Source organism: Podarcis erhardii (genome assembly GCF_964252035.2).
Source record: "Podarcis erhardii genome assembly, chromosome: 12".
NCBI lineage: Eukaryota > Metazoa > Chordata > Lepidosauria > Squamata > Lacertidae > Podarcis > Podarcis erhardii.
In genome coordinates this window covers 38875095-38883470 of record NC_138513.1, presented here as the reverse complement: position 1 = coordinate 38883470, position 8376 = coordinate 38875095, and positions in this window count along the sequence as shown.

Genomic DNA, 8376 nt, shown 5'->3' with positions numbered 1-8376 from the left:
AGACAGGGAAGGGGTGTTTTCAACCACGGAAAGAAGTGGTATCGGTTTGGTTATAAGGCTTAAAGAGACTTTTCAGATATTTGGATCTTTAGAGCAGGGAGGGTGCACTCTTTAGTGAGGAGGATGCATATAATTTTGTGTCTGTCAGGGTTGGCACCAGACATCAGGGGGCCCTGACTGTGGTTTGACTGGTGCCCATACTTTCCCCCCATCCCCTCCTCTTTGTGGCGGTAGCACTACAGCCCTTCTTTCCCTTTCCCCTGCTGCCCCTCATTCCTTCTTCTCCTCCCCAAGCTTCCCTTGGGGGCCAGCATGGTGTAGTGGTTAAGAGCTGTGGACTTGTAATCTGGTGAACCGGGTTCGCTTCCCCGCTCCTCCACATGCAGCTGCTGGGTGACCTTGGGCCAGTCACACTTCTCTGAAGTCTCTCAGCCCCACTCACCTCAGAGAGTGTTTGTTGTGGGGGAGGAAGGGAAAGGAGATTGTTAGCTGCTTTGAGACTCCTTAAGGGAAGGCGGGATATCAAGTCCAAACTTTTTTTCTTCTTCTTCTTCTCCTTCCCTCTTACTTAAAAAAATTAAATCCCTTCTAGTTCCTGGGTCAAAGGTGCCCATCTTCATAACCAAACTGCTGAGATGACCAGGAGAATGCCTTAACCATCATGGTTTATTATGATGGATAGAAACACTTGGATAGAAAGATAGGTAGATTGTACTTGATAGAGTCTATCTATGAGCTGATGTGAATTGCAATAGCCCAAAACATCTGGAGGACACCAGATTGGCCAAGGCTGTGCTAGAGAAATCAGTATTCTCATTTTGCCCTACAGTAGGCCAGACCAAGGAAGGAAAACGCACCTTCCAAGTGTCCCTATTTTCCAGGGACAGTCCCGGATTTACAGAAGCTGTCCCAGTTTCCAATTTGATCCTGGAATGTACCGCTTTTCCTTAAGACGTCCCTAGTTTTATCAGAGAAACGTTGGAGGGTATGGAGTTATTGTGACCCCCTGAACCAAGGAGATAATTAACTCTACAGCTTTTAGAAGACATCTGAAGGCAGCCCTGTAGAGGGAAGTGTTTCTTAAAAATGTTAAATGTTTCAAATAATTATATATATATATATATATATATATATATATATATATGCAGGTTTTGGTGTCCTCGGGTGTCTTCCCGTGTAAAAGTTGGGGTGTCTAGGCGACGTTTCGACGAGGTCTCACTCGTCATCTTCAGGCTGGTGCTTTCGGCTTCTTGTTACTGGAACAGAGCAGGATCTCAGTGTTTGAGTTCCTATAAATACTGTAGAGGGGGTGTGGTGTATAGCCTCCAATGTTCTGGGCAGAGAGGAAGTTCCCAGGCTAGTGTGCCTTTTCTTCTTTTGTTCCTTAATTACTTGAGAGATATCTTGAGTGATTTCTTGAGTGATATCCTGAGTACCACTTAGGTGGGTCATTAGGTGTGGAGGACACCAAAACCTGCATTCCTGTACCCGTGAAAATCTACGAAAGCAAATATATATATATATATATATATATATATATATATATATATATATATATATATATAATGTTTGAAGCCACCCAGTCAGAAGGGCAGGGTATAAATAATAAAATTGTTATTGTGGAATAAGACATCCCTATTTTCATTGGAGAAATGTTGGATGGTATGGGAGTATGGTGAGAGAAACCACAGAGGCATCCTATGTGGTCAAGACCAGAAAGTTCCGGCGTGTTCTGAGCACCTGCGGACCATGTTACTTGGTGTTGTTACTCCAAGTAACATCTGTGAGGTAATTACCACACAATGCAAAGTGCTTGCAAACGTGCCTTTACTTTAAATGCTGAGCGGGCCACGGCTTCCAGTTTACAGCACCAGTTCAAACCAGTCTTCACACACACACATACCCTTGTTGAAAGCAGGCAAATTTCCCCCAAGTCTTTCTGTGTATCCAAAACTTCAAGCCAAGTCTGAAGAAGCCTCTAATGATTACTCTGGGGAGTTCGAAAGCACTTACCTCACATCTTGTAGGTGAGCTTCCTTGTTAAAAAAAAACCTGCCTTCATATACCGTTTGCCTTTTGGACCTTCCATTTCATTGCTGCAAAATGTCAGCTATATACTCCAGGCAAACCTCGTCTTCTGACTGCAGGTGGGCAGAGACATTATTGAAGATGGAAGTAACCTTGATTTCCCTCCTACGTGCTCCTGCTCTGTGTGTCCCCCTCTTTCCCTCCCAAAACTGTTCGTTCAATAAGCTGGCTCCCTTCCCAGCCCTTGACAGAGCTGGTTTGGGGGTGATTTAATATCTGACCTACTTCGCCCTGACATTTCTCCTCCGGGCTCCTTGACTAGGCGCTAATAGATGGATTCGACTCTTTCCAAGGCAAACCTTTTTGCCGTGTTTTTTGGGGGAGGAAGGAATTCTTTGTAGACAAAAAATAAAGTAAAACAAGAAACGATGAAGGATGAGAAAGGTGCATCGGCACTTTCTGACTCCTTCCGCCTTGGCACTGCCTTGATCAAAACCTTTTACAAGACCGGCTGTGTTGGAGAGGTCCTAACGACGTTTAAAATTATTATGTCTTTTCCCTAGTCTGGGCAGTAGCAATGGATTTTGCTGCACTTTTACAGTCACTTTGAGGGCCTGAGTTTTCTGGTTTTAATTGGGTAGTTTCGCAGCAGGCCTGGCTAGCCACAGATGCAGACCGATTTAAATTCAAATGAGCTAGCACTTGCGAATGGCTGAGCATTTTAAATTCCAGTTATGATGGTGGGCGAACAAATGAAACAGCAGCCCTCTGGAAGCAGGGCAGGTGTTCTCTTATGTGGAAAGAGATCGTGCTCTCGGGATTGAGGTGCAAGTGGGGAGGCTGTGATTTTGTTGATTGAAAGCTTTGGTTTTATTAAGTTGATCTGCGACAATCCTCTCGCCATAAAGGTTAGCAAGTTTACAAGGAGAAGAAAATATAGACACACACAAACACACACACGGAATGGCCCACAATAAACAACTAACACACAAACACGTCTTAAATCTCTGTGGGTTTTGTCAATAGAAAACTCACACCATGACTGAATATGCTTTATTATTCTACAGACATACAAAAGGTACAGAATTTACAAGGCCACAACCCAGCCAAAGTTATGCGCTTTTAAAGTCGCCATTTTGGTGGAAGAATTGAGCTGGTTTCTCTCACTGGAATCAACGGAATTTAAAAGTGCCTTACTTTAGCTGGACTGTGGTCTAGGTTGCTGACACTACTAGGGGTACCATTTAGGCTGCAATCCCACAATCTCTTATCTGGAGATAAGCCCCACTGAAATTTGTGGGGCTCGCTTCTGGGTAGACATGTCCAGGGTTGCATTCTTGAGACGGACTGGCTACAATCTGCCAATGTAGCCCCGCACCTAACTGTGTTTTCATTTGCCACAGCAGTAAAAGTGCTTCATGTCCTTGCCAAACTCCCTCAGCTGATGCTAGGCTTTCATTCCCTGTGACTGCTTCCTTGTCTCATGCTAAGTAGAGTGGTACCTTGGGTTAAAGACACTTCAGGTTACAGACTCCAACTTTGCTTCAGGATGAGAACAGAAATTGCGCGGCGACAGCAGGAGGCCCCATTAGCTAAAGTGGTACCTCAGGTTAAGAACAATTTCAGGTTAAGAACAGACCTCCAGAACAAATTAAGTTCTTAACCAGAGGTACCACTGTATAGGAAAGTTTTGCTAATGTTTAATTATGTTTTTATATCTGTTGGAAGCTGCCCAGAGTACCTAGGGAACCCAGTAAGATGTGTGGGGTATAAATAATAAAAGTATCATGGAATGAGATGCCCTTGTTTTCATGTTGGAGAAATGTTGGGGGGTAAGCCCCACTGAATACATTGGGTTTTTCTGTTTGGGGAGCAAACCTGTTTTAAGACATCGCCATCCCATGAAAGCTCCCCATCTCTTCAGGTGCCTATGCAATTTTTGTGTGGGCATCCAGCTGCCAAGACATTGTTCCCAAGAATCGTAGAATCATAGAGTTGGAAGAGACCACAAGGGCCATCGAGTCCAACCCCCTGCCAAGCAGGAAACACCATCAGAGCACTCCTGACATATGGTTGTCAAGCCTCTGCTTAAAGACCTCCAAAGGAGGAGACTCCACCCCACTCCTTGGCAGCAAATTCCACTGTCGAACAGCTCTTACTGTCAGGAAGTTCCTCCTAATGTTTAGGTGGAATCTTTTTTCTTGTAGTTTGGAACCATTGCTCCGTGTCCGCTTCTCTGGAGCAGCAGAAAACAACCTTTCTCCCTCCTCTATGTGACATCCTTTTATATATTTGAACCTGGCTATCATATCACCCCTTAACCTCCTCTTCTCCAGGCTAAACAAGCCCAGCTCCCTGGAAGAAAGAACTATTGCCTTTAGACTGCAGTCAGCTTCCTTCCCTTCTCACACCTCCAATTGTAGTTGCCGTTATTTTTCTCTAAAGAACATTTCCCCCCTTTGTCGTGCCAAGTATAATAGCTCATTATGTGTAGTTTTCTACTTTTTTTAATAGCACAACGCTACAAAGGAGTCAATTAAAATTCAATAACGGCACAGTGTTTATGCACTCATTAAGCAGACATGAGGCAGATCTCCTTCTTGGTGCACGTTTTCTTCTTCTCTCGGCGAACGTCTCTCATAACGAAGTAGCTTGAACGCAAGCAGGGAAGTGTGGCTTGCATTTTAATTCGCAACTTTGATGCGGAGACTCACTGAGTCCCAGAAAGCTGGCTGCTGCTGCTGCTGCTAAGTGAGAGCCCTCATCTCCCCTTAATTCTGGAGAGCCACCTCTGCCGCCATTTGCAGCCAGGGAGCTCATTCACAAGCTTTGGGCTAGCTATGCCTGGCAGAGGAGGAACAGAAAGAAATGGAAGGCAGGCAGGAACAGTTTGGTCTTCCTGGTGGGAATACTCACCTTTATGGCATAGTTTGCCAACATAAAGGTAAAGGTAAAGGGACCCCTGACCATTAGGTACAGTTGTGACCAACTCTGGGGTTGCGGCGCTCATCTCGCTTTACTGGCCGAGGGAGACAGTGTACAGCTTCTGGGTCATGTGGCCAGCATGACTAAACCACTTCTGGCAAACCAGAGCAGCGCACGGAAACGCCGTTTACCTTCCCACTGGAGTGGTACCTATTTATCTACTTGCACTTTGATGTGCTTTTGAACTGCTAGGTTGGCAGGAGCAGGGACCGAGCAACGGGAGCTCACCCTGTCGCAGGGATGCAAACTGCCGACCTTCTGATTGGCAAGCCCTAGGCTCTGTGGTTTAACCCACAGCGCCACCCACGTCCCCAACATGGTGCCCTCCAAATGTTTTAGATTGCAACAAACCATCTCTCAGCATAGCCTGCTGCAAAGGGTTGTTTTCAGAAGTAAACAGAGCAGGGATAAGAATAATGTGTACTGTCTTGAGCTCCCTGGAAGAATAATGGACTTACAAATGTAATACAGTCATACCTCAGGTTATATATGCTTCAGGTTGAGCATTTTCGGGTTGCGCTCCACGGCGACCCAGAAGTAACGGAGCGCATTCCTTCCGAGTTTCGCTGCTCGCGCATTCACAGACACTCAAAATGACATCATGTGCATGCGCAGAAGCGGCAAATTGTGACCCACGCATGCGCAGACAAGGGTTGTGTTCACTTCAGGATGCGAACGGGGCTCCGGAACGGATCCCGTTCACACCCAGAGGTACCACTGTACATGAATTTGCTGTTGGTTGACATCCCAAAAACAATTAAACTAAGCAAAGTCTACATTTCTGTGTAGAAACTGTGTAGTCCATATGAACCTACCCAGACCCTGAGAACCTTCTTTGTGTGCCTCCTCCACAGGAGGTCCAGAGGGTGGCAACATGAGAAAAGGCCTTCTCTGCAGTGAGGGAACTGTCAGGGGTCCTTTACCTTTTTACCTTTAGGTGTAGGACGCGGGTGGCGCTGTGGGTAAATCATAAATCTCTTTCCAGAACAGATTAACCACTCTCCAGATTACTGAAGGAAGTGCGTGGGCAATTGATCTTACACCACAAGTTCACAAATAAAGTTCTCACCTGCTCTTTAAAAGAAAAAGAAAAAGAGCAGCAGCAACATAAGTTGCTACACAGGTTGGAAAAAGCAATATCAGGTAATAAAGGCTGCCTCTAGGTAGAAGAGACAATAACCAACAACCTCCCACGGGAGAGTCTCAAACACCTTGTTTGTGTGTGCCTCTCCTTTTTGGATGGAGGAGTATTTGTGTGCCGTGTGGAGCAAGAGAACAAAAATTAATTCAGTTTATTGCTGACTGGGGCTTAAGACAAGTCTAAGTGCAGCACTGATGGTGATGATTTACTTTAAAAGTTCAACTTCGGAGAAAAGAATGGAAGCAATAAATACCATGACAGTGAGGCAGGGAGAGCCAAGAGCTTTTTATGAAAGAATTAAATCCCCATAGAACTGAAGTAAATGGGCTCCAGTGGGAAATTCAATCTGCAATGTATTCAGCCTTGATGTCATACTTGGTCTCACTGCCAGGGCTGTCAGAGTCTTCTTTAAAATTAAAATTAAAATTGTCCCTGTGCCTCTGCTTTTAACAACAGTTTCTGGCACACAGAAATGTAGCAGGCAAAGGTTTCCTCATCCTTCGTTTAACATCAGGTATTAAATATATGTATGCCAGGCTGCTGTTAAAGACACAGGTTATATCTAAGTATACTCAAAGCAGATTCGTTGAAATGAATGGATCGAAGTTAGTCCCTTGTCTTTTAATTTCAGTGGGTCTACTCTAATATTAGATGCAATCAATAGGAACAGAAGCGATTCAAAAGGTGTATCCTCTGCATCCCAGAAGCAAAGGGAAAGAGATGATGATGATGATGATGATGATGATGATGATGATGATTAATTCAAATTATATACTGCCCTTTATCAGAAGATCCCAAGGCAGTGTACAACAGTAAAAACACATTACAGAACATCAATGATAAAAACATAATAACATAATAAAAAAAATGACAGACAGCCTACTAGTAAAAGAATCATCATAATAACAGTCATCTCCCCCACACTCTTACAGACCATGGATTATTTAATTGCCATAGGGATGCTTTTGCCTGGTGCCTAAAGACATGTAGTGATGGCACCAGGCGAGCCTCTCTGGGGAGAGCGTTCCACAATTGGGGAGCCACCACAGGAAAAAGCCCGTTCTCTTGTTGATATTGATACTGATACAGGCTCCCCACATAAGATGTACCAGGGCAGTTCTACGTGGGTGAGCTTCCAAGGGCCACATACATGCCAGTGGCAGATGGGGCCTAAGACACAAGCAGCTAGCTTCTGCACAAACTCACGCCTCCCTCTGTAACATCCACCCAGACAGCCAAGAGGTGTTACCAGAGTTGAAGGGCACTTTCCAGCCAGGCTAAAACAACTTTGGGTGCAAAGGAGAGCCAGTGAGGGCTGTAGCCTTGAGGTTCCACTATCCTATTTGTCAAGCCAAAAGGGTTTCCAGGGTGGCTAACAGTTACCGTATTTTTCGCTCCATAAGACGCACCTGACCATAAGACACACCTAGTTTTTAGAGGAGGAAAACAAGAAAACAATATTCTGAACGAAACAGCGGATGTATGATTTTTGTGGTTTATGCTGTGGCCACAGACATGTGATTTGACGGTAAATTTGGGTCAGCTCAAAGCAAAAATCCTGAGAATCCATGTGGATCTGTGCTTTGTAATCACATTTTTGTGCTATCGCGGCCCCACGCAACAGGGGATGCATGGTTTTTTGGTGCAGGCTGTAGCTATGGACATGCTATGTGATCTGATGGTGAATTTGGGGTGACCCAATGCAAAAATCCTGAGGATCCATGTGGATCCATGCTTTGTAACCACGTTTTTGCGCCCTTGTGGCCCCAGGCAACAGTGGGTGCGTGATATTTTTGGTGCAGGCTGCAGCCGTGGACATGCTATGTAATTACAAAACTACACTTAAAAAGTAAAAACAGCCATAAGAAACATTTAAAACCTGAAATGGATACCAAAATCTCATAAAATCAAGCGCAAGCATCATTAAAGCTGTTTTTCAACGGCACCTGAAAATTTGTTTGTTTCTTTGTTTGCACCCCACCTGGGTTGCCCTGGCCACTCTGGGCAGCTTTCAACATATATTAAAACATTATACCTCGTAATCTGGTGAACCGGGTTCGCTTCCCCGCTCCTCCACATGCAGCTGCTGGGTGACCTTGGGCCAGTCACACTTCTCTGAAGTCTCTCAGCCCCACTCACCTCACAGAGTGTTTGTTGTGGGGGAGGAAGGGAAAGGAGAATATTAGCCACTTTGAGACTCCTTAGGGTAGTGATAAAGCGGG